We start from the raw sequence: 26533 nt of genomic DNA, 5'->3' as shown, positions 1-26533 counted from the left end.
TCTCTGGATAAGGGCTGGAATGTTCATCCCAGATCAGTGCTTTCTGGGCATGATCTCACACCAGGATGAGACAGTATGATTTTTTCCTCTCTGGCCAAAGGATCACATAAAAATTCTGTGCAAAGTAGTGCCATTGATACTGAGAGCCTGGGTGCCTTTCTTGTTTAGGGGACAGAAGTCCTGACGTTAAATCCCTGTTCTAAGTCAGGCAGAAGAAAAGGTATCCAAACCTGAATCTTCCACCTCCAGGGTGAGTTCTTTTGCCACTGGGCTACTGGGTGTCATCTCTGCCACTACATCCTCCTCCTCCTTCCGTGTACAGTCACTGACCTTGTTTAGCTTGCTGCTGATTGGAAGAAGGAATCTGTTTGCAGCCTGGACTCAGGCATTAGTGCGTTAGGAGAAGTCTAACTTACTACTCCATCCCTCTCCTGGCATTTCCTAGGTCATGTTCAGCGTCTTTGCACCCATGCTGCACAGGCATCTCTATCTCCCTATGGGGCAAATAAAGAACTTGTAAAAGACACTGGGTGCCTCCATGCCAAAGGGTGAGAATGAAACCTAGATATTACACATTTATCCCTTAGCGTTTTGCCTAAGCCACAAAGCATGTGTCTGAAAGTGGTGGGAACTGTTAGAGGTTCTCCTAGATCCCACCTGAAACAGGACCATCTGGCTCTCTTCTGTCTCTGGAGACTCATCTCTATCTTTCATGCTTTCCTGTGCGCATCTAAGCAGATCCCCATGCCTGGATTGTGCCTTTGTAAGCCTTTGGACAGGGTTTTTGTCTTCCTTTTTGTTCCATATTTATATCACCATTGTTATTATTGACATAACCTGATTTCAACAAGACCTGATGTACTCTTCTGGATAAGTTGATGTTGCAGGATAGGGCCGTGGATAATAAGTGCATATGGCCACTTACTCACTTGAAGTTGGCTGATTACCACGTGCATCCTGTAATCTCTTGGTCTTCCCACATACCTTTATTTGGCAGAAGCAGAGCTATTGTTAGCCAGTCAGTATTGTTCCACACAATATAATAAATATTTCTCATGATTTCTCATGGAACTTCAGCATTTCTGTTTCTGAAGACAATCCTGAATCAACCCTCACAAACGAAAGGGCTACATTTCAGTCCAAAGATTTCTGGTGTGGCAAAGAAAATGAAAGAGATGGGAGATAGGCTATTTAGGGTAGGGCATCTCACTGTCTCTTAGGGAGGGGAGGATTGATGTCCCAGCGCCAAAAGCAATGATTTATTGAGTGAGGCATGGCTGCAGGGGCTGTGAATGATGTGTATCCTCCACGGATTCATAATTTGTCTTTAAGTACTGTTTGTGAAAGACATCTCAGGCAAAAGGAACTTGGTATTAAGGACACCTAACTTCTGGTGGTATGTAGAGCAGGGGAGAAAGAAAACTCCCCATGGCTTCCTCTTTAACATCTGTCATGATCAGGAAAGCCTAAGAGCAGTGTTCTGGACGGTGGCCTTGTACTCCAAATACCAACTAAAATCCGAATGGGAAGACTGGTTTGGGTATAATTTCTCTTCCAGGGAGTGACAGAAGATGAGTACTGATATACAAAATCAGTTCATTTTTTTGTGCGATAACTGGGATTCAAAACACGCTGGTTGTCTGGAGACCAAAAGGCATAATTGCCACAGGAAAGCCCATAGGATTGATGGTGAAAAATGTAAAGCAGATTTTACAGCTGGTAGTGAGACATAGTTACAAGTTTTCTCACAGGCTTGAAATTGGCATGATGATTTTAATTTTTAAGGTCAGTTACCAAAATGCAATGCTGGCTACTAAGCTTTCTTTCAAAATTAACTGGCATTTAGCAGAGAAAAAAACCCCAACCAAACCACTAAAAAGATTTGTCTTCTGTTTACTGCAATGCTAAAGACAGAAATATCAGTTGTCCTTTTTCAGTGTGTTAGTGTGTGATGTTTTTTGGGAATGTCCGTCCATACTGGCAGATGCTGTAGGTGGGCACAGGTACTGACAATATAAAGCATGTGGAAGTCTGTGGAGACAGTGAACAAAAGCCAGCGTCTCGTTGACTCAAAAACAGAGTAGGCAAGAAAAAAAGTCAGAATTCCTGGAATTTATTTGCATTGTTTTGCCAGCAAAACAGAGAAGATTTGGGTTATGCATGACAAATGGGACTTTTTGATATGCATGTTAACACCAAGTCTCCTTAAGTCGTTCTGAACCCCATACTATTCACTGACAAGGGGTTTGGCTACAGAAAGAGCAGGCAGTCTCCCAGTTGCGTTGTTTTCCCCGCTGAAGCCCCTCAGGAGAGGAAGCCGGGCTGCGCCCGCCGCCGCGGGTGGGGGAGCCCGGGCTGGGCGAGGCCGGGCCGCCCGGGGGAGGCAGGGGCGGGGCAGGGTGGGATGAGGACAGGGACGGGGACGGGGACGGGGACGGGGACGGGGACAAAGCGGCCCGGGGCCGGGCTGCTCCCGGGGAGGAGGAGGGCGCGGGCGGGCGCGGGCGGTGCCCCCGGCCCGCGGCAGCAGCGCCGGCCCCGCCCGGCCCCGAGGGACAGCGCGGCCCCGTGAGCGCCTCACTCGGGAGCATTCGGGGCTGCGGGGAAACAGTGCTGTGCTGTCAGGAACTGGAGGAGAAGTTAAACATTAAAAACAAGCCGCCCCGGATATCTGCATTCAGGCTGGTTAGCTGAGTCCTTCAGAAGAGCGGCTGGTTGCTCGCATGTTCAGGGATTCCTGAAACTCCGGAAGAGCTGGGAATCCACAATAATTTTTGCTACAAAGAATAAGGCCTATTCCGAACCGTAGGCAAAAGAACGACGAGCTCATTAGGGCTGAATTAAAGAAAAATAAAGGAGAAAAAACCAACGCCAGTCATCATTACTATATGGAAAATAAATCGATACTGGAAATCTTACTTGCCGCTTTTTTTACAATGGAATGGCAAATTAGTTTGATTAGCATGATGGAAATGACCAAATTTGACCTAAGATCACGTGAGACAGCAGTTAAGAATGCCAAGCAATATCAAATTAACATGGTGTGAGTTAGACTGATTGAAAGCTGGCCAGCTGGTAGGTCTTGGAGTGCAAACGTAGAATCACCACGGAATCATTTGGGTTGGAAGGTACCTCTGCAGATCATGTAGTCCAGCCCCTTCCTCAAAGCAGTACTAGTGTCAGCAGGTTAAGTTGCTTGGGGTCTTGTTCAGCTGAGTTTGCAATGACTGCACAGGTGGAAACTTGCACAATCTATTATTGAGTGTGAAAGTTCCTCTTCCTTAAACAGATTTGTTATACCAAAATGTTTTTGAGAAATTGTTCTGATGACACAGAACTAGTGCAAATGGAATTTTCAGAGGACATTAGTGGTGAAGAAACTAAAAAATGTCAAAGCAGTAGTATGATAATTCAAGTGACCTTTGATTGCTTGTTTTAACATTGCTGAACATTGCTGAGAGCACAAAAATCTTAGGTCATATGCATGGCATGGACAAATCTAGGCTGGGGAAGAGTGATGTTCAGAGGGACATGGTAAATAGGGTGAATAACTGTCTGAGCATGAGTTGGTGGTATGGGTCACTGAAAAACAAACTTCTGTGACTCTTGAACTTAAAAATATGAGGAAATTGATTAGAGAAGTTTATAAAATCTGTATCTATGCTACTCAGTATAGATACAAATGCAGTTCAGTTCTTTGTCATTCTGGACAATTGGAATAGCACAACTTGCCTCCATACACCTGGATTTCCCTGCACGAAGTGGCCTCACCCATACTTGAGAAACTTGCCCCATGCTACCCTTCAAACCATGCTAAGGCACTGGCTGACAGAGGGCTGCTTCACATATTCCCAAAATGTGCTGTGAAACTAACTGTGACATAGTGTGAACAAATGTGCGCCCGTACTTGCACCCACCTTTAGTTTTCTCATGCAGACACTGCAGTTAGTCTCGTGCTTAGCAGTGGTTTAATAATTACTGGTGTTGACTGTTCAGTCTGGATATTCACAGTACAGGAAGAGTGCTACTCCATTAGCAAGGGTTGAAACTCCTGAGAAATGGCAAAATGTGCCTCATAATGTTCATATTTGACTGGGAGAAGGAGGGACCTGGCTGTAGTGTAGTGAACAGTGCAGACAGATAGGAGACTCTCATGGCCAGGAGCTGAATTAAAACAAGCTTTGACACAAACTAACATCTCAGTTTCATAGTTCAACTCTTACAAGTAGGTGTATTCCTTGTTGATGTTCTGTAGCTTAAAATGGGATTCATGCAAATCCTATGGACTATGCTATGTAGGAGGGCAGAATAGATGATCGCAACAGATTCATAACCTTTGAATCTTTGAAATAACAAGATTTTGAGATATGAATGAAAGTTTGGCACTTGAATTCGGTTGTTTCGCCAAACAGGGGGACTGATAGATCTTGAAGGCTCCACGATTCATCACTACGTTATATGACTGTATACTGACTGGGATGGTTCCCAGCACAGAGTAGAAAGATGTAGTTCTGCCTTTTGTATACTGCTCCTGATAATTTTACCATTCTCATCTCACAGTATGTTATAGAGACAGTAGAATCTATCCATTATAGAAGATTTTTCTTTTTTGGAACATACTATTTTTTGGTCATTGTGCTTTTATTTTTGTATTAGTCCTTATCTTCTGGTTGGTAATAATTATTATTGGCTTCCTTCTTTCATAGCAGGTAATGTAATACTGAACTCATATTCCCTTACTATAGGAAAAAATGGTTGCCCTTAGCATTTGGAAACTGTGGTATATTGTAATAACATCTACTACAGTTTCTCAAGAATTTCATAGAATCATTTACACACTTGTCCTTTTGTATCACAAGCTGAATGGATTACTGGTTTGGACTTCACAGTCTTTAAAAACAACTCATGGTATCTAATCTCTTGGGCCTAAAACACACTTTTGTCATCAAACTCACCTCAGTCCAGTTCTAGTATAGATTTATTTTATACCAGAGACAATTAATTTTCAAATTAGGAAATTGCCTGTACTTTTGCATTTGTTTAGTGGCAACTGAAGACATCCAGCCTGCTTCATTCAGCTAAAAGATGTGCGTGAGAATGTGTTTTTCTACTCTGGCACCACAGATAGCTCATTATGGTTCTAGTCACCTAGCTAGCTGGTTAGATTTGGTAGTGTGCAAAATAGACCACCTCTTCACTTACCTTGAACTTCGTAAGTGACAGTACTAATTCATAGCCTCTCAAAATTATTTTCTCTCCTACTTCCAGCAACTTGGAGAGTAGCTGTAGGAGGGCACACCTTTAACAGGTCTGCAAAAGAGAGCAGCAAAGAGCCTGCAGTGGCTGGGCTGAACACACAAACCAAATGGGCAGATCTTTGCCAGGCTTTTTAGCTGTGTTTGTGAGCTACACACATGCAATGAGGCACCTTACATGACATGAAAGACCATCTCTCCTGTTCCTGTGTCTATGAAGATCCTGGAAATTTGCTTTAACATTCTCATCATGCCGGGTTCTGTAACAGTGTCATGTTGTTTGTAGTTGTGTAACTCCAGTCCCTCTCATCTGTTATCCAGCTCTTGGTGCTGATGATTAGGCAATTATGTTTTTCTTCTTTTTGTGTTCTTTGGGCTCATGACTAATTTTGTTCTCAACATCTTGATTTTGATGAGTGTTATTTGAGTCTCCATTTTGTCTCTCTCTTTAAAACCAGTTTTCTGCCTTCCTGACTCACACAATGCACTTTTCTCCTAAAAGAAAGTTTTTCTGCAGGTATAGGGGCCAGCTGAATGCTCTGCCTCTTCTTCTCTCTGTTCTGCAGTTTCAAGTCCACTGATTATTTGCCTCTTTAAAAATTAGGAATCTGTTATTGTCTGTTGTCCTGTGAGCATTACATGTCAAGAATTTCTGAAAATGCAACCTTCTCTGGTTTATCCATCTTTTGTACAACATCCTGAATTGACAGCAGGTCAGTCCTTTTAGGATGAGGCAATGAAAATTGCTGGTAATTACTGCTTGCAAGAGTAAACAATCATACCCATATGCTGAAGGGACTGAACTAATGTCAGCCAATTATAAGCAATGAGAAGAAAATCATAGTTGCTGGGCTGGTGTGAACGCCAGCAGCCAAGTAAACACAACACCACCTGGAAGAACTGAGCTGACTAACTCTGCTTTTGTTCAAGTGGCATGGCCTCTTTTGAATGCTTTCAGGTCTTCAAAGGAGTTGCAATCCACAATTTGAGGAACATTGCTGGAGTATGATGAACTTCATGGGACACTTGTCATTAGTGGGAGAAAACACATCAAAGAGGGCTTAGTACTTGTTAAGGAAATGATATTTCTGAAATCCAATTCTGGATCATAAATCATCAAAGGACAGTTCGAAATAGACCCACTTGCCTCTTCACACACAACTGACAATAATGACCCATATAAGCTGATAGAGCTCTTTTGTCCTGGAAAGATATGAAAAATCATCTGCACTGCATTAATGAAGTACCAGTCTTACTCCTATTAAAGTCAATGGCAGTTCTCCTGTTAGGTGGAAGTTTGCAGTGGTTTATAATTTTAAAAGCATTAGGATCCCACAGTGGAAGGTGTGCTTTATAGGCTAGACTTTCTGCATGGAAAGCACATGAAACAGGGCAGAAGTCTTTCCTTAGCCTTGCTGGATAAAAGAAACTTGGAGCAAACCTAGGCCAGTGTACACTGCTGTTGGCACTAACAATTTTTGAGAATAGTATAATTAAAAGAGGAATCCTAGAGTGGAACTGCACAGGACCATTTTTCATCAAAGCTTTTCAGATGTGTCCCACACTGCTGAAATCAATGCGACATTCACAGGACAGGATGGAGCTTTGGTGGTTTCTTGGCTGCAATTCTCCATTGACATTTTTCTGGGGCTGCCTGGGGTTAGTGCTGTAACTAAGGATAAAGAGCAGCAAACTTCAGCTATCTAACTAGTAGACTTAGTTACATTTTACTGCAAGACTTTTTCATATTGAAAATTTAGAGGAATTGTGCAGGGATTGTATGTAAAGTTTTTTGCTCAACAAATTAATTCCTTGAACTGTTGCTAGGTGTGGTTTCAAAACAGTTCTAATGCTACCAATATATCCTCTTAAATAACAAAAAACCATGACTCTTCAAGGAATTAGAAATGTGTTTCAACAGTATCCCTTCTGCTGGCATAGCTTTGTTGGTTTGTTGTGTTTTGTATTAGTACTTTACATAGAAGAAAAATATTCTACTTAATAAAAATACTGTGTCCTATCAAGAATGACATTTAATACAAATCACATCAAAGCTTTCCATCACTTACTGTCAATTTTTAGTGCTTTAATAAAATGGCTATCATCTGCTCTGTGCAAGTTTATAAGTAGCAACCTGTATGCAGATGCTCTACAAGTTATTGCATTGAATTGGTGAGGCCAATTACAATTTAGAATTGCAAATTATCTCTAGATAATCAGAGTCCTAAATTATACATTGTCATTAATTTAGCTGTGTAAATCTAGAAATTTTACTCTACTAAACCAGAGAAAAAACTGTAATATATGGCCCATATATTGAGTCCATAAAGGGACTTTATAAATGGTTTTGTTATTTTAAACCAACAGAAACCAGGTAAATAAAATATCTCACCATATTTTATAGGAAAATTGTTAGGCAAATAATTCTGTAGTTAGTACTACATATAGGCTTTTAAAATACTGGCAAAATGCAAAGGTTATAGCTTTACTTTCAGTAGTTTATTTTTATTCAATTAACAACATATATTTGCTACCAGAAAGTTTTGATTTAGTCTAATAAATAAATTAATTAATCTTAGGGATGTATGTGATTGTAGGTCTAAGAACATTTTGGAGCAGATTATTCTACGTGGTGATACCAACCACTGTGCTTTTTCTGGATCATAGTTTCATAATTTGAGGTCATTAAGGAACACAGCATGAGACATAATCAAATCAAGGCTTTTTCCTAAACCTGGAACACCAAAAATCAAGACAGTACTATTTTAAAAATAAACTCTGATTTTGCTTGCATCATGGTAGGCAGCTCCTACATTCCCAGGGAACAGGAAGGGATTAATATTCTCTCTCTGCAGGCAAGGCAAGCTTCCACCCTCTGCTCTACACCTGCCAATGCAATCCAGAGTGGAAGGAGGGGAGGATATCCTGATGGATGAAATAAAGAAGAGAGGAATCAGGGCTAGAGCACTGCTGCTATGTTGAGGGATAATGGCTGATGTCTAGGACAGAAATGACCTAAGGGGATAGCCCCAGGTTATGATTAGAGTTGTTAAGACATGAAGAGTAGGCGGAGTCAGTTTATTTTTATAGTAGCGACTGCAGAAATTTTAACATGAATTTATCTTTGGGGTTGTTGATTTTACCCGAATAATTTAGCAGGTGTGCCCACCACTCCTGCGAATTGCTTAAAATATTTTTTTTTCTTACACAATCAATTTATTCCAAAACAGTTTTAAAAAATCTGTCTCTTTTTACTTGTGATTCCCAGAGATGGTGGGGCATGTTGCTCTGTATCCTGCTTTGGATTCTTTGTGTACATTTTGTGAATGGAAACCAAAATAAAGTCTGGTTTTATTATTCCTTGCACAGCTTAGCTGTGAATAATTACGGCATGCTTAGGCCATCTCAGGGAAATTTTTCATTTTGGATGTAATTTTTTTCCTGGTCTTGTGTTTTCTTTCTTTTTTTTTTTCTGTCTTTTTCTGTCTGGTTTCTTGAACAATGAGAACAGGCATCATCTGTGGCAATCTCCACAGAGGAGCTCTTCCCCTGTTATCTAGTTTTTCCTGTCTTGAGAGAGTTTCACAATGAACACTTAATGTGAACAGAAGTGATGTAATCAGGTAAACTGGGCTACACCAGGTGTAGGATTATGGGATGGTGATACTGTGTTTGCATGGGCAGTGTGTGAGCTGCTTGTCACTCCACTTTCTTGCAGTGGCCTGGGCTGCAGAGTCCACAGAAGTTGAGGAGAAGCAAATGAGTGCAAATGGGTGCAGCAAGGCAGCCAGAGATCTGGACTGGCACTGCCAGCCCAATGCCTCAAAAGCCACGTGGAAGTTCCTTGGTTCTGTACTTTTCTTTGGGTTCCACAACATTTCCTTTCTTCCCTTGAGAGCTGCAGCCCTGGCTTTATATTCCTCCCCAGTGCTATAGGAGGAGGAAAGCACAGCTCCTCCTGCAACAACTGATCTAGAGGCAGCCCATAATGAGGATGGGCACTCCATCAGGAGATTTTGGACACTATTTCAACTTTGCTGTTTTACTTCTGCCCATCTGGTAGTGTGGTATTGATATGACTTGAAATTGCTCTCCACAAGACCCATGCTCCCATGCCTAATTTCCCCAATGAGTAAAATCCTTTAAAATAGAGTCCTCTTTTTTTTTGTCAAGAAAATGTTTAAACCATGTCAACTGCTTGTAATGTGTTACATTCCTCTGAGGCTGGGTTCATATTTTACCATTGCTGTCTGGAGTTTCTGTGATTTTACTGCTCTACAAGGACAGTGGCATCCCAGTGCCACAGAGACATGTACTTTGAACACAGACAGAGTGACAGCCTGGAAGCCCCAGGTTAGGTAGATAAATAACTTCTGTATGGTCATGGCCTATGAAGTCTCTTTATTGCCTATTGTGGGAGCCCTGGAGGTGTGCCTTTGTTGGGACTCCTCAGCTTCCTTTTTTGCTTTTTAGAGACAAATACCAAGTGCATACTGCATCTAGCAGAGCAACATAAAGCAACTAAAGAAGCATTCAATAGCAAACACATTCTGTAGTAAATCTGGTGGTAAATCATATTAGCTAACTTGCTGTGAGTAGATTTGACTTGCTGTTAGGGGTGCATCAACTCACTGTTTTTCTACTTATTGAATTTCTTTTTCAGATTTTCATCCTGAGCGAATTTATAGCCATACCCTGGGGTGGTTGCATAAATGATGCTTTAGACGTGTAAATATGACTAATAACGCACCCACCCATGGCTGGCAACCGAGCACAGCACAGATCCTGACACCAAGGGATGATCTAATCCCTGGAGGTATCTCTGGCCTGAAGGAAAGCAGGGAGGGAAGAGAAGAGTGGCTTCTCCAGTGGGTGGCACTTAACTTAGGACTTGCTCATCCAGCAAAGCACTGGGAGAAGTGTGGGCCTTTCCATAGCCATGTCTGTGGTTTGTGGAACACCTCCTGTACCATGCCTGCCTGCAGTGGTAACAAGCTGTGAGATGACTCCTCAATCTGGCACTGCACTTCCTGGATTTCCAGAGACCTCTTCATTTTGCATAAATCCATTCAGGTTTATAGATGGGCCAGTTAAGAAGCTGAAATTTTATCTTTCCCCAAAATGACTTCTTCCTGATGATCAGGAATGACCATCTGAAGGGGGGAACCAGTAATTTGCTCAGGCAGACACCTACTCCACTGTAGGAAGTCCTCAGCATCACCAATGCTGTGCCAAAGTGATGTCTGTGAAAGCAAAACTTTGCCAAGAGGTGACCAAGCACAATGCATGTGCAAATCAGGCATATTTTCATGAAAGTCAGTAGAGTTAAAAATCTCGGGCCTCTGTTAAGTTGCATCAGCTCATCCACCCTCTCAGATCAGCATCCAAACTAAGAGAAAAGAAATATAATTTCTGGTTCAGTTTCTGGTGTTGGTTTTCTGATATGACTAATATTAATGTAGAGAGATGGAATAATCTGGAAGAAAGGACACACAAGAATGCCAGACTTTCGGAAGAAGTTCTTCACTGTCTCCATCATCGATGTCTTGTGACATGAAGCCAGTATACAAGAAGGCAATTCTGGAACCCTCATTTCTCCAGAAGAAGTCATTCAAGGCAGTTTCGGGTCCTTTTAAAAATCCTGCCAGGCTTTTGCCTTCACTAAGCATCATAACTGAAGCTGGACTGCAGTGGGCAAACTAATACCATTTTATTTGTTCATGGATTGAAGCTGTGGTATCACGTGTTACCTTCTAGGAAACTGCATAGCTGCATAAACTTGGCCGTAGGTACAATGAACTTTACTTCCCTAGCCATTTTCCTCCTTCTCTTGGTTTTCCCTTTGTGCACATTTCTTCTTGGGTTTATCCTCTGAGTAGCAGGCAGTGCTGCTGCATGCGAAGCTGCCCCAGGGGTTTGGGATAGGAGAGCTCATGTGCAGCCTTTCCCTCCCTTCAGGACTGCTGCTGGCATTCCCTTCAGTGCCAATCCCAACCTGCTGGTTGGGGTTTGGCGGGGAGAGGCTTCTGCTACACCCTATTCTTGGCAGGTACACTCTCCTTTAGGGCAGTGCCTCTGGCTGTGCTAACAAACCCCTGTTTCCTGTCAGCAGGCAACACCAGCCTCCGCTTTGCCCACCTCCTCTGCAGGAATGCACAGAAGAAAAGGGCTCCTCAGTTTATTTGACTCTCTTGTGTCCTTTATAGATGCTGTGACACTAAGCCAGACCTCATTTACATGTAACTCACTGCCCTTGTCCCTTTAAATTATAAAGGCACACAACTGTCTGTAAAATGGCTTAACAGGTACCTACAGCATATAATTAGCATTGTATGGGCTCCTCATCTGGGCTAGTACAAACAAACAAGCACAACCTTCTGGATATTGACACCAGGCACAGGCTGTCTGAAGAAGAAAGCAGCTGTATGCCACAGGCAAAGTGGACAGGGGCAAGCCCTTGTTGTTGCCATGGGGATAACACAGAGCCCCCACAGATCTGAGTGGTCCTGACAATGCCCCATTTTCCTTGCAGGAATGCTCCTGGACAGAACCTCAGAGTTTTTACACTGGCCCAGGGTTTCCAGCCAGTGGGAAGCCCTGCTCAGTGACTGATCCTTGTCTGAGCTGACATAAATCTGGAAACCTGCACTGTTTCTACAACACATGCAAAGATTGGCTACCCAGTATGTACACAGCCAGTCTGAAAGTCCTGTGGGTTTCAGATAGTGTTGTTCTGCCTGTGTGAGTCCCTAGTATAATAAGTCTGAAGTGTTCCGGATTCTGGATTTGCTCTGCTCATTCATGTTACTCAACAGAATTGAGCATGCACACTAAGCCAAACGTGTTCCAGAGCTTCCAGATCTATTGAACATCCACATTTTATTCAGAGAATGTGCAGTCAGTCTGTACGCTTCCTGAAATGTTGGGTTTGTAACACATGGTCTGCAGAGCTCATTCACACATACTTCCATCTGGGAAATCCCAGAGAAAGTGTTATAGCAGTCTGAGGGTTAAATTAAAGTAGTTTTTTATCCTTAAGGACATCTCAAACAGCAGTCATGGTTTTATCCTCTGGAAATAAATTCTAAAGTTGTGCTTGGCTAACCTTAATTATTTGTCAATTTAATGTTTGCTTTCTCTTCTCTTCAGAGCAACTGATGTGAGCATGCTCTCATGACTCAGGAGTACCACCAAGCACCCAAAGGTAAATGATCTTCTGGTTTACTTCATCAGTCACTTCATATCTAGCCATACTTTTTTTTTTTTTTCCCTGGAATTTACTTGACTCATTTAAAGGCTGTCTACCATTATAGCAGTGACCAGTTAGGTGAGATGCTGATAGACATGGAGAGTTGATTCTGGCTTAAAGAGGGAGTCACTTGTGAGGCCACGTTTGGGTGGTGACCAAAAGTAGTGTGGTGCCATCACCAAAACCAACACAGGGAAGCTCACTGCTGCATCCTACATGTGGGCCTGAAGACACTGGTCTGTTTCCAGTGTTAAATAGAACATGGGTGAATTCAAGGGTGTGTGTCGTGTCACGTCACACAACTCTGAGTGTGAATCAGATCATATTGCAGTGAAAGGAAAAGCTGCTGTAGATGCCCTTTAGAAGCAAGTGCTGTGAGACCTGGGTGCAGATGCAGTTTCAGATTAGGGTGCAGTGTGTGGGGAATTTTTTGTTGCCCAAGGGCAAAGTGGGCAGTCCTGAGTTTTCCTCGGGCTAGGCAGAATGCCCTGCCTGTGTGTCTGTGTGTGTATGGGTGCATAGGTGTACATGGGCCGCCATGGGGGGGGGGGGGAGCTGTGTGCATGTGATGTGGGCAGGGGTCAGCCCTGCATGAGTATGAAGGCTGTGCAGCAAGGTGTGACACAAGGTGTGTCAAGGGAGATCCCCAAGGAACGTGGAATTTCTCCTTGCCAGAGGAGATGGGGATTCTTGCAGGAGGAAAGCCCCATGGAGCAGAACCTCCTTGTCAGTGCTGGATGAAAGGTCAGAGGGAGGTCACACTCCCTCTCACGTGTCAAAGGGAAATGGGAGCCCTGCCTTTGCTTGCACTGTGTGTTTAGATTTCAGGCTTTGCAGGCAGGCGCTGTTCCTTACTGTTTGTACAGTCCTTGGCCCAGTAAGTCCTGATCCTTACCAGGGCGCCCAGGCACCTCTGCAGTATTGATGAGTAATACCAGACTCTGTAATATTAACTCTACAGCAACACCTGGCTACATGGTCAGACAGGCTCAGAGAAGAACAAGAAGATCAGGAGGGTAATTCTGTTCAAACATGAAGCAAGGGAGGTGGATGCCCAATACTGAGTGTCAGAATGCTGGCAGAAATTAGTTTTCTGAAGGCAGCTGAATGAGATTTGGCCAGTGACTAAAACACAGTATAGAGATGTTTGTAGGATAAGGAGGGCATCTGCCAATTGGTTTCTCAGTGTCTGCACAATAGGAAGAGTTTTTAAAACACTGAAGTTTATATCTGGAATTATGAGGAGGGGTGGCAATTTGGCTGAGGAGTGAAAATGGAAGATAGGAGGCTGAGGAGCCCGGTGGATCCGAAGCAGTCAGGGTAAGCATCTCTTCCTCTGAACCACAGTTTTATAAAAATGTATTGGTTTTGTACCTCTGAGATAACAGGTCAATTAGATTCATGACATATTTGGAGGGAACTCCTGGCAGTGGGAACTCCAAGCCTTTACTTGCAATGGCCTTCAAGGAAAAGTAATTACACTTTGTTCAGTTTATGTATCAATATTTCACGGAATTAATGAGGTACCTCTCTACTGAGTGTAGAGATACTCTGCCTTTAAGATTAGCTCAGGGTAGAACTGATTGCTGCTCCTCCCAAAAGTTCAAATTCCCTAATACTTTCAGAGGATCTTTGTTTCTCTTCCAGCTAAGCCAAAGTGGTGTGAATTCAGAATTACAATACGCAAGACACTCCCTAGTGCTATTTTCACTTTTGAGGTTAGATCTAGTTGCCCGTTCCTTTGAAATTAAAGTAATCCATTTTTATGTGTTGGTTACATTCTATGTTACTAATATGAGAAAATCAATATCAGGACAGTCACTTCAGTGTTCTGCTTATTATGGCTAATGCACTATATTTCTCATTGAGGGAATTGAGAGGTTTGGATTCTTAAGATGCTGATGATAAAAGGCTCTTGAGATAAAAGTGAAAGCAGAGCAGAAAGCAGGAAAAATAAGGTAATTGAGGTCAGGTGCTGGCATTATTTGGCATGTTTTCTAAAAGTCATTTTTTGACCAGAAAGAGCATTGGGCACAGCTGATTGCTTTAATTCTGTTCTGGTCTTCATATCCATCCATCCATCTGTCTTACATTTTATTTTGGATCTGCACACCCTTTTTAATCTGTTGGTGAGTTTAAGGTGTGCTCATTAAAAAGCCTAAAGATCCACTTAACACCCCATGAAGGAAAACCAATTGCTTCAATCCACTGGAACCATCTGAAATACCATTCCTCATCCTGGCCTCTTGGAGGAAGACTTTGGGATATTTTGTTGTCCTAGTCTTTAGAAATTTATCAGGCAACAAGCAACAAGTCACTGGCTTGCTGACTTTTCAACTATATAGCAGAAGTTCCCTATCTGGGCCTTTTTCCTTTTGATCTCACAATCTGGGCATGAGACCTTGGTAGTCTCTTGTTATCTGTCATCTCCCTAGGGGTGGTGGGATGTTTGTGTTGTGTATTCTCCTTTGCATTCTTTGTGTACATTTTATAAATGGAAATGGGGTTCTATTGGTGTCTTTTTTTTGGGGGGGGGGGGTTTGTTGGGTGGTTTTTTTTTTTTAATAGGAGACAGGAGACACAGAATGCTTGGAATATCGCCTTAGACATGAGTCTAGGGAGCTGCTTACTTGTCTCTTTTTTTGAAAAGATTCTGTCTCTTTTTTTGAAAAGATTATGATCACATTTTCCTATATAATCTGCTCCCCAAAAGCAATAACATTCTGGGGTGCAACAGAGTGTCTTACAGCATTGACTACTCCTGTTAGATTGGCTGCATAGTTGTAGGAGAACAAACAATCCAACAAAAAATCTACACCTGAATTCAGACTTCCTTCAATGGAGAAATATCCTGGAATTCAAGATGCTCTTAAAAGCAATGAAGAAACCACCACTGCATTGCAGTGGTCCTTCTTTACATCCCTCCTCTGTTAATCAGCTCTGTTTTTTCCTTATTCCATTTCATACACTCATCGGGCAATCTGATGGTTTGCTCTTGTTGTCTGGTTGTCTTTGAATGAAAGACACAAGTTCAGCTTTCACCTGAAGAAACTGGGTCCTATTTCTGTCTCTTTTTTCTTTTGACATTCTTTAATATGGCTGGTGGTTGCCATTCCCTAATCTTGTTTTTCTTCCTTTTTTGCTTGTGTCCTAGTATATTTAGTTCCTTTTGATGAAGATAGTGATATGTACCAAAGTGCTTGGAGTTAGATCCTTCAACTAAGCCACCTTAAACAGACACATGAAGAAATAATGCTTATCAGAGTCACAGTTGTTTTCAACTGAGAGAAGAAACTTCTGAAAATCAGCTTTTTGAATTTTATTAGATTGTTCCTGCTTTCTGAAAAACATGGTTGTATCCCTTCCTTGTGGGCTTGTGACAAGGAAAGAGATGTGTGTGTGAGAGAGAAAAAGGAACATAAAGTCCATTATTTTATTTATTTTTTCCCCCAAAACCAAACTGTCAAAGAATATCCAGATGTGGAAATTTCATTTAAGATTTGAAAAGCATATTTTACCATATAGACTTCAGTTCTTGGCTTTTGTCTGCACTTGTCTCAAATGAAGAGCCTTCTAGCACCTGGCAGTTGAATTGTATGTCACAATTGTATGTCAGGGGCAGATGAGCACAATTTTCCAGTAGTACAGCTGGATACCTGGATGATCTTCCTTATCATTGGTCAGGAGTACTTTAGGTCTTGCTGTAAGGACCAACACCTGGGTGCAGAAGTCATCACTGACTTCTGGTGCTTCAGAGGATGAACTGCAGTCTCGTGACTCTCTGGCTCAGCTCCTCTCTTTGGTGTTACCACTTCTGGGACAATGATGGTTTCGACCACCAGGTCCACACTATAAAATTGCAGCCCAATCTAAATGCCTCCAAGCCTCTCACCTCCAGGGTGGAGGGTGTTGGGATGTCACCAAGGAGCACCACAGACCAGAGTGGGCTGCATGATTTTCCTGGAAGAGCAAGTGGGAGACATGGAGATGGCTGCAGCAAGTCAGTGGGGCCCTATGCCTTTCTGTAAGTGGGTGTGTGGTTGGCCTCGTGCTGGTGGCTAAAGAGATGTGAGATGCACTCCTGCCCAGCCCCAGCAGCCCCTCAGTAGCTCAGCTTTGTGTCTGTATATCTGCTTGTGTGCAAACTTGTGAAATAAAGGGAGTGCTGGAGCATGGAGTCACAGCAGGCTCTCCCCTGCAAAAATCACTTCCAGGTGGTCAGCAAGGTCCTTTGCTTTCACATGCTTGTTCCCCACAGCTGTAGGATCTGTGACATGAGATGGGGTCCAGAGGAGGTTAGGTCAGGAGAAGGCTAATATTACAGGACAGGAATTAGTTGACATCTACAATTGGATCTGAAGTGATGGGACATGATGAGTGTGATTGATTACTGAGCCACCATGACAAAGTAGAGGAAGTAGGGAGAAAGAGTACAGTAAGACTAGGAAGTCTTGCAGTCTGAGTGACTATACTTGTTCTTACTTCAGTTAAAAGTCCTTTTCAAAGCTGTAGTTACTGGTGACACACTTCTCTGATGAAAGATCATAACTTCCTGAAGGGTTTTGGTGAAATAAAGGACAGTAATTGGCATGACCTATCCACAGAAGAGGATTCTTCCCCTTCTATGAAGGAGTAACAGATGAAATGGAGAGGCAAAGCCTTGCACTCTTCAGCCTGTGACATATTCATGAGCCAAAGCTATTGCTGTCCAAAGCACTTTGCAAAAGTCAAATCAGTACAGTGGTAACTTTCTTCTATTTTGTGCAGAAAAAAAATAAGTTCCTGTTTTGAATTAAAACAGAAGGCCAAGGTTTGAACTGATACATTAAAAAAAAAACAAAACAAAACAAAAAAAACAACCAAACCCACGCAGCTACTCCTATAAATTTGTTTCTTCTTTCAGAAGACTGAAAACTGGGTGTGAATTCCAGGGAAAGGGTTAAACATATCAGGAGATTGTCAGCCATTGGTCTGACTTTAAAACAAGGTGCCGGAGGGCATATCTTAACTTGACATGTTGCATTGTTAATTTACAGTTTGGGTGTGGAGAGACCTGCCTTCCCTTCTTTGTAATCTATGCAGGTGTGCACAGGACTTCAAAGCCAGTTGCAGTGGAGCTTATGTCTGTGAGAAAGCCTCAGCTGAGCAAAAATGTACTGGGAGATGTGAACCCCAGCTCCCTCGTGGAACTGCCTGTAAGTCAGTCTCTAAATGTGGATTTCTGCTGCATATTGGTTTTGCAGAGGGGGTTTAAGCTTTTTCTCTATGCCCCCCCTGCTGCAGATTTTAGGTTTTATGCTACAGTGAGATTTTGAATTTTCTCAAATGTGTCTGAAATTGCATTAGCACACTAGCCACTCTAGGATTTTTTTTCTCTGCTTCCAGATAATTTGTAAAATTCTCTGGATTTCTACCACTGTTTAAATTAGCAGTATTTTGAGACATCTCAGAAGAGTTTTAACCCAGAAAATGATCCCAGACTTTTTACACTGAGAATTCATTATTGATTATTTGTCACGTGAAACTGGGCACTAAAAAGTTGTTCTACTGGTCTGAACCTGTCAACTAAACCTCTTTAAACCTGGAATACCTCAAATGCACAGAAACAGCCTAGAGTGTGTGGTGAAGCACAAGTGCTCATGCTCTCCCAGACTCTGTGCAGTCATTATTTGCAGGAAAATGAGCTCTTGGTAGGTTTGGCAGAGCAGGGGTGGCAGTTTTGACAGCACAGACATTTGCACACTTGTACCTAACCATTAATGTTGCACAGCTGAGCTGGGCAGAGACCAGCCTATCCCATTTTTTCTCTCTTGAGCTGGAGGGAACAGACTTCACCTCTGTGTTTAGAATTACTAAACTTTTTATTTTTTTCCATCCTTGGCATTAGTATAGAAGAGTTACAAGGAGATTAGGTGTGTCACTAAAACTGGACTTCACAAATTTTGTTGACTTATTTAATGGCACCAGTACTTCATTGTTGCTTATTATTGTGATCACAATTATAGAAAGAGTAATAAGATTGAGCCCTTATGGCTCTGCTTTGTTTGGTGATTTCTTTTGTACCTTTCTCTGTCTATTTCATGTTTTCACTTATCAGTTTTTTTGGACCTTCTGGAATGAAATTCAGCATTGCTACATAGGAGAGGGTATTTCAGCTGCAGCTGTATAGCAGAGAACCTTACTTCTTGTTTGCTTTTCTTTTTTTTTTTTTTTTCTTTTGACATTTGGTTTTGGTCTGATGCAGAATGAGACTTGCACCTTTCAAATCCTTTTGGAGACATGCACAAGGACAGCAGTCTTTGCTGGCTAGGTAGGCTGTTACACTTTCATGCCTCATGCAGGTGAGGCACATCTGAAAATGGCCTGTGAAATGCTTATTGGCTCCAGCTGTTGCTTATGCCTGACTGCAGTTGTAGCTGGGAGTTGGCAGGATTTGCCAGCGTTTTAAATAAAATGTTTGTAGGTATAAGAGTAAAATTCTGAGTTTGTTGAGCAATTGTTTTATATAACTTTATATTATTTTTCTGCAATTTCTCTCATCTTCTAACTACCAAAGACTAATTGAATACAGAATGGTCTGTCAGTTTTTGTTTTGCTCATTTTGCAGAGGTCATAAAGCCTTGAAAATGCTATGCTAGTGTTTGGAGTCCACTTTTGGGACAGTGAATGGCCAGACTGAACTCCTGGCTTTATCACATTAAAATATTTTTCCTTATTTAAGGAAGGAACTAAACCCCCTGATACATGTATCCCAGGTGAATATTCAATGTACCAAGCTATTAAGTCTCCCCAGTATGAGCAGTTACATTTTGAATTAAATATTCATTACTCCAGAACGAGAGAGGAGTTACTCTTCCACCAGCATTCAAACATTAAATGTCCCTGAAGCCTCTGCTGTTAATATTCACCTCATTACTCAGGAATGGGACTGAAGAACAGATTCCTTGATCTACCCAGTAGGCCTTACTTTTGTAAAAATTAGGTTTTTCCTGTCTTTGAAACTCTGGAGAGTTTACAGGCATCACATCCTGCTAAATAGATTTAAGAAAATAATTTCTGTGAGAGCTTGAGTCACTGACCAGTTTCTCTTTTACGGAAGTTTTGAAGGTCATGAGCAGAGTTTTTAGTGGAAATTCAGCATGGAAAACAGAGCAGCTGAAATGACAACCTTAACAGCATGCAGGTGATGTCACTGAACTGGTCTGGAAAAAGAAAAGACTTCTTAGAAAGATAGGTGAAATAAAAATAAATTGAGGATTAGGCTCTGTAGCCTAGTGTTTTGGGGGAGTTCAAATTATCACAAGACCCTGCATTAAATGGTGCAGGTATCCTAGGCAGAACAGATGGCAGCTGGTGGCCAAGGACATGTGTGCACAGCCCACCTGGGAAGGTGCCCAGGCTCCAGTTGTGCTTGTTCTTATCTCTTACATTCTGCTGCTGGTGTCAGATGAACACAACTTGTCTCATTTTACAGCTGTAAACAATCCAGTGCAAACAATCGTGTGACCTTTATAAAAGAGAAATACTTGCGAGTCCCTAATTTTTTTAGCTTCAGAAAAATTAATTCAGAACCAAAATTAAAAAGATGAGAAGGGGAATTAAGAGGAAGGTCTAGAAGGAAATATATAGACAGAATATGAGAGATAAACCAAGAGAAAAAAGAAGAAAAAGGAAATTTATTTTAGTAACTCCAGCAGGTCTTTTGCTCCCCAAATGTTAGCCATTTATGCCAGAGCTGTAAATCTTTTAGCTTTTTTGTCCAATGGTTGCTAGTTGACTTCTAAATATGCGAACTAGGCAGAATATCAAGTTACAATTGAAAATAAGACTAAATGTAAGCTTGACAGTTACAACACTGAATAGCCCTGTGGCAAGCAGACGTAGTTCTTTTCTTGTGTTTGTTGTTTAGATGAAGAAAAAATATGTGTCTTTTTCTCTTGCATTCAGAGATGGCCGCAAGAAAAGAGGTCCTGACTGAGGCAGAAGAAAGCCTGCAAGGAAAGGTAACAAGAAAATTTGCAGAGTGAAGTTCACAAGATGTCCTTTTTGAATGGGATCCTGGATTGAAAAGAGAGGCAGTTTGCTGCAATGTGATAGTGGCAGCAGAACAATTCCATGCCTCTGAAGAGGGGTATTCCTATGGGTACCAAGGGACACAGATTTTTTGGATTTAGAAAGGGAATTTCAGTTGAAGAAAGTTGAATAGAGATAAAGATGCAGGTGGAGAATATTGGCAGAGGTGCTAATGGTGACAGAGTACAGGGGCTGGACTACAGGGGTGTGTGGATTTGTCCTTGGGCACCTGCCCTTTAGCTCATCTCTGCTCTTTCCTGCAGTCTCAGCAGTTCCCAGGACACTGAGCACATGTGGCCACAGCTGACTAGGGTAGCTCAGAAGACGAGCATCTTCCACTGGGTGCATTGTTTATTTCTTTGCTCACCAGCAGTTGCACATGAAAGGGAATTAAAGTCCATCTCCCTCAGGAGAAGCCCCCATCTTTCTGTGAAATTCCCTGGTATGAACTATACTTAGAGGTTACCTGCCCACTTGCTGCCCTCTCCCAGCAGCTCTTGGCTCTGTGTGTCTAGGCCACTGCTGAGGAACCTCTCAGCTAGGATCAACCCAGGCACATCTTGTATTTAAAAATAACTTACAGATGTTCAAGCCCATGAGATTTTCAGAACAATTTTGTAGACAAAAATCAGCAGTGAATTATGCCAATGCATGGAATAATATTAAAGGTTTAAGCACAGTTTTCCCACTGTGAACCTTGGAAGTTGATATGCTTTTAAAACATTTAACAAGACATTGTTCCCTCTGTGACTGGTCTGTCTGTGGAATGTGTTTTCACAAGGTGCAGAGCTATGTTAGACGGGAAACTTATTTTAGTACTCGGTTTCCTTTGTGTGACCCCTTTGACCATTTGGGAATTGACCACGTGTAAAGATAGGAAATGCAAGTTGAAGTGCTTTAGGGGAGCAGCCAAACTTGAGATCTCTCTTTTTCCAGGCTTCCCTCATGTCTGTGGGTAAATGGGACCAATTGGAAATTGCAGTGCTCAGCTTTGTTGTTCTTTTCATGGTTACAGAATGTGGGATATTTTGGTTATGGGTGAGAACAAATTCTGGAGGAACAGAATCTTCCATCAGAGGCAACTAGGTTTTAGGGAAAAAAACCCCAAGCACCAAAACAAAAAACAAACAAACAAACAAACAAACAAAACACCCAACCAAACAAAAAACAACTCACCCTAATAATAGGATTATTATGTGAAGTTAATTTTCTGCGGGGGAAAACAAAATAAACCTGGTTTGTTTCTTTATTTTTGTGCACCACAAGTCAAAATTATCAGAATTTTCAGCAAATAGTCCTGAATTAAGAACCTAAAATCAGAATTAGGGACCTTAGAGTTTTGTTTGATGGGGGTGTACAACAAAAAAACCCATAAATGGACAATAGCAGGGGCTATCCTGATTCTGAGCTAGAGAGACTTTCTTTTCCTCTTACTGGATTTGCTGGTCTTACTGCTCTTCCAGCATCCTGTGAAAATGGTGGGGTCAAACAGAATTGCTTTCAGAGGGCACACAGTCTTGACCACTGTCCTCTCACTGCAGCTCTGGTCCCCACTGTCTGAGCTCAATCTAATTTTAAGTTTATTAAAACAGCCTGTTTTGTTGTATTTGGTTCCCATGGGCCTGGTATCTCCACTTGGAGCTTGGATGCTGCAAGGTCCTCATGGTGTGCTGGCAGTTTTCACCCAGCCATAGCTGGTAGCATGCTTACAGAGCTGGCAGAATTATTGTGGCACTTAGTTATTGGCTCTGCCTTCTAATTCCCTTCTGCGAACTGGTCCCTGACTTGGATTCAGGCCACAGCCCAATACAAGTGGGAATGAAAAATAATAGATTTCTCTTAAGCAAGTGCTTCCTTCCAGCAGGACAGACAAGCTTCTTAACTCCCCCTGCACCCAACACTTAATAACTTAAGAGGAATTTGGGACTTGCCATCTAGTCCCAGCTCATGGGAGCTGTTTAAAAAGGTATTATTGTCTAGCTTTCCTCCTATACCTCCTCCAGTTTACCTAGAGTTCTCTGTTGCTAGTAACTGTGAAGTCATGGTTAATCAAAAACAAGACTTTTTTTTTCCATGCTGGAAAACTGTGAAAATTGGTTTTTTCTTTTCCATGTTGGAAAACTGTGAAAATTGTTTTTTTCTCACAGCAGGGGACTAAATGGGCTCCTTGGCATCTCTGCAAGGTGCCCCCTTTGCCAAGGTGTCTGCAGGCATACACTGAGCATGCTGCAACTTCCTCCAGCCAGAGCTGTGCAGCCAAGGAGAAGGTAGACTGGTCATGGACTGGATGTGGTGACTTTACTGAAAGCCCAGGAGAAACTCTGGACAATGGCAGTCTAAGTACCTGTCTACCAAGTACCTGTCAACTGGCCAGCCAAAACCCACTTTCAAAAGAAGTTTTCCTTATGGAATTCTGCACTCTGTTGACAATGACATATTGTTGTGATAACAGCAATAAAAAAATTCACATCACAACGTCAACTCATAAAACTTACTCCAACTGAAAAATAAAAGCAGTGCTGAATGGTTATTTAAAATGCAACAAATAGAAAGGCATACATAGTTCTTATTATCCAAATGCTTCATCAAGTAAGGAAAAAAATATTGCATGGTACTGCTTCGTGGTTTTATTCCCCTGCTACGAGGTCAGGATCTGATGTTTTCCACAAGATTTTGAGTAGTAATAATTACTATTCTAATGTATTCATAATATTTAATAATATAATAACATTATGGTTTGCAGGCAAAGATTTTGTATACCATGCAGTGGTCCAGTCTCCAGGAAGGTGAAAATTCAAGCATGTGACATAGAGAGGTGCTGCATGTTTGCTCGTTTGGGGAATATCCTGAACAGGAAACCCTGAGTGACAGGGATTTTTTGTTTGTTTGTTTAAATTACACAGCGTGGGAGCAGGGGAGAAGTTGGAGAAGTTGGTTTTTCTGTTGGGTTTGTTTGGTTAGTTGGTTTTGGGGTTTGGTATTTTGTGTGTGTGTGTGTGTATGGGGGGGGAGGTTGTTTGTTTGTTTGTGGTTTTTTGTTTTATTGTGGTGTGGTTTTTTTGGGGTTTTTTTTTTTTTTTGTGTGTGTTGGGTTTTTTGGTTGGTTGGTTGGTTGGTTTTTTTTGGAAACAGACCTTCACTTGAAAATGCATTAAGAAAAAGCAAGAGGAGTCAAAAATGTAGCTAGGACACACGTCATGCATCATTACACATCTGTCATGCATCATTACACTAGAAACACATTCCCCTGACAGCAGAGCCATGGCTCTTTACCTGCAAAAGACAAATCAGCTGTTCTAGGGAAATAAGAGGTGGGCGAAAATGGAAACAGGCTCAGGATATTTTACTACCACCTCTGGTTCCAGTTCTGCTACGGTTACCACCAAGTACATAATGAATTGAACCTAGAGCTAGCAGCTTGTTTGGACGGCAGCAGGGCTTTGGCAGTCCCCAGGGCAGGCTCCCAGAGTCCCAAGAAGCTATTCAAGGGGAAAAAAAAAAAAGGCTTTGCCCTTTTGCGCCTGGAATCCGGATGTCTGGTAGAGGGGGCAGGGGCGGAAGGGAGTTGGAGCTCTGCATTGTCCCTCTGCTCCCGTTGCTGACACACCCCTATATCCTTCTGCTGTGCAGATCCCTTTCAGCTGCCTGGTCTTAGCACCTTTGGCTGCTGGAATAGCTGAACTCTTTCCCACGTTCACTCCCTATCACTGCAACTGAAGAAATCTCATGCTCACAAGACTTTCTAAAATAGATAGCCTTGATACTGATTTTGATTTTAAAGGTCTTGCTGCTTAAGACTATTTTCCTAACTTGGTTTACTTGGGCAGTTTCACCTTTGCACATCCACACTGCCACAACCTCCTGAGTGGGTTTGCTGTTGCAGGTGCTGGAGGGCTGCTCACCCACCACCTACTCGTGCTTTGTCCCTCCCTCCATCCCCAGGAGTCCTGCTCTGTATGGTATCTGCTCTCCTTCACAGCTCTTCCTGCTCTGCCAGGTCCCTCACTGGCATCACCCCAGCCCTGTTCCAGTTCCTGATGGTCACCAAGATGTTCATTACTATGTAAAATATTTCTGAGTGTTCAAGGTCTTCTGGACAGTGATAGCAAGCTGGAGAGGACTTGAAGGACACTTTAGTTTTTTGTATGCCTCAAGTCAAGGAGAGAACACTCACACCTATGCGTGCACTGTGCATGAGAAGACATCCAGGACCAGGGCTCTGTAGCTCCAGTGGCAGCATCTCAATGCTGATCAACTTGATGCACAATTTTGTTCACAGGTCATGTGAGCATTTAGCAACACTGATGGAAATGAGCTGATGAAGGTTTAGTTTTATGCCGTATTTTGTTCAATTAAATAATTGTTGTTTTAATACTTGTAAGTAGTGGTTGCAAATAAAATTCTTTGCTCCTGTTTATGGAAAGGCTTATGAATTCCGTCAACCTCTGCTTTCAATCACATATTTCCCTCACAGAGCAAGGATGGGGGGGGGATTTTTTAAAGAGGCGTCATCAAAGTGAAAATATCATCATTCATTTCCAGTCAAAAGAAAAATAATGCTGCCCATGGCCCCCCAAGGGCAGGCAGTGGTTCTGCAGCTGGCTGCTGCTGCTGCTAGAGGCGGGGTACCCACTGCTGGCCGGTGCAGGCTTCTTGCTGCTGTACATTCCAGGCAGATCCATCAAATCCCCTGTGCTGAGCATGAGGTGAGAATATTTTGATCCCATCTCACGCCCTTTTTCCCTGTTTGTTTGCATCTCGTACGTGGTTACAGGGACACCGCCATCATCCCACCCAGTCATCTGCTGTGTCCTGCTGGGGTCATTTGGGGTCTTGGGTCTGCCTAAGATAGAAGCAACTATACACAGAAAAGACATGGGGACATGAACAAACATACTGTAACAGTTGCTCCTCAATGCATCCAATATTTTAAATTAGTCTCTTTATTCTCCTGTTTTCTAGGCTGTTGGTTCTCCTTTTGGTAGTCTCTCTGTCATATTATTCTGCAAAATTTCAAACCTCTCTTCATATCCTCACTTTCCTTTTTTTTTTTTCTTTGGCCATTCAAGCAGCAGTGAGCAGTGTTGGCTTGGCCTGAGGTTTTAAAGTGTTTGTGTGGAATCTGTGATCTGTAGTGCCATGAGGTTATTTCTGTATGGAGCAGTTTCAATGGCCAACTCTCTTTAATAGTCATTATTTATAGATGTCCTGCCATGAGACACAACCTTTTACCCCTAATTTTACATTTCCTTTCATATTTTTAATATATTTTCAGGATACCCTTTTCAGCAAACCAAACAGATATGTACATAAATGAAAGGTGACCTTTATGCACAAGGAAAGAGTTCTCATGAATTGCAGGAAGTAATAGACTATATAGGAAAAGCACCTTCTGCTCTTTTTTTTTTATGCACAGCATTTCCTCCAAAGTCCATTGACTGTAAAACAGAGTCTTAAGTACCAGCCAGAAGTAGACTCCTGAGTATTTCATATTCAGTTTTACACAGCTCCCTGTCTTTATCCTTCGACAAAAGGCTGCAGTCTATTAAATTCATCTGCTCAATTTGAAATGAAAGCCATATTAAATTGACCTCATTGTACACTTCTATAGATAAAAAATGCCTTGGGGGTTATCTGAATGTTGGCTGCAGCCATCTACTGCTATTTGGTATAAGTAAATGCCTATTTAACTAGGCTTTGAAATGGAATATGATTGACAGACTCTTTCCATACTCCCATTTCCATTATTTCACCTATTCACTCTGTTTTTCTAAAAAGTCATAAAATCCAGATTCCAGCTTCCAAGATATACTTCCCAGGACTGCTCTACTCTCTCACCATCTCCAATACTTTCCTGGTTTCCCTTGCTAACATGCTCCTACCTCCCAATAATCTGGCTTTTCCTTTAAAACTGCCCTGCATTACAGGCTTCATTTACTTCCAGTTATGCTATTTT

General features: G+C 42.1%; 1 long non-coding RNA gene across 1 annotated transcript; it reads left to right on the top strand.

Annotated features, from left to right (window-relative positions):
* Positions 1-16236: 16236 nt before the first annotated feature.
* LOC136290573 (uncharacterized) lies at positions 16237-23236 on the top strand. The gene is made up of 4 exons (XR_010721224.1): positions 16237-16528; positions 17587-17699; positions 20452-20507; positions 22725-23236. It is a non-coding gene; the product is annotated as an uncharacterized lncRNA (long non-coding RNA).
* The last annotated feature ends 3297 nt before the right edge of the window (positions 23237-26533 follow it).

This window comes from Chamaea fasciata, unplaced genomic scaffold (genome assembly GCF_029207755.1).
Source record: "Chamaea fasciata isolate MVZ Bird 193981 ecotype frontalis unplaced genomic scaffold, bChaFas1.0.hap1 SCAF_6, whole genome shotgun sequence".
Taxonomy (NCBI): domain Eukaryota; kingdom Metazoa; phylum Chordata; class Aves; order Passeriformes; family Sylviidae; genus Chamaea; species Chamaea fasciata.
This window is presented reverse-complemented; position numbering and strand designations above follow the sequence as displayed.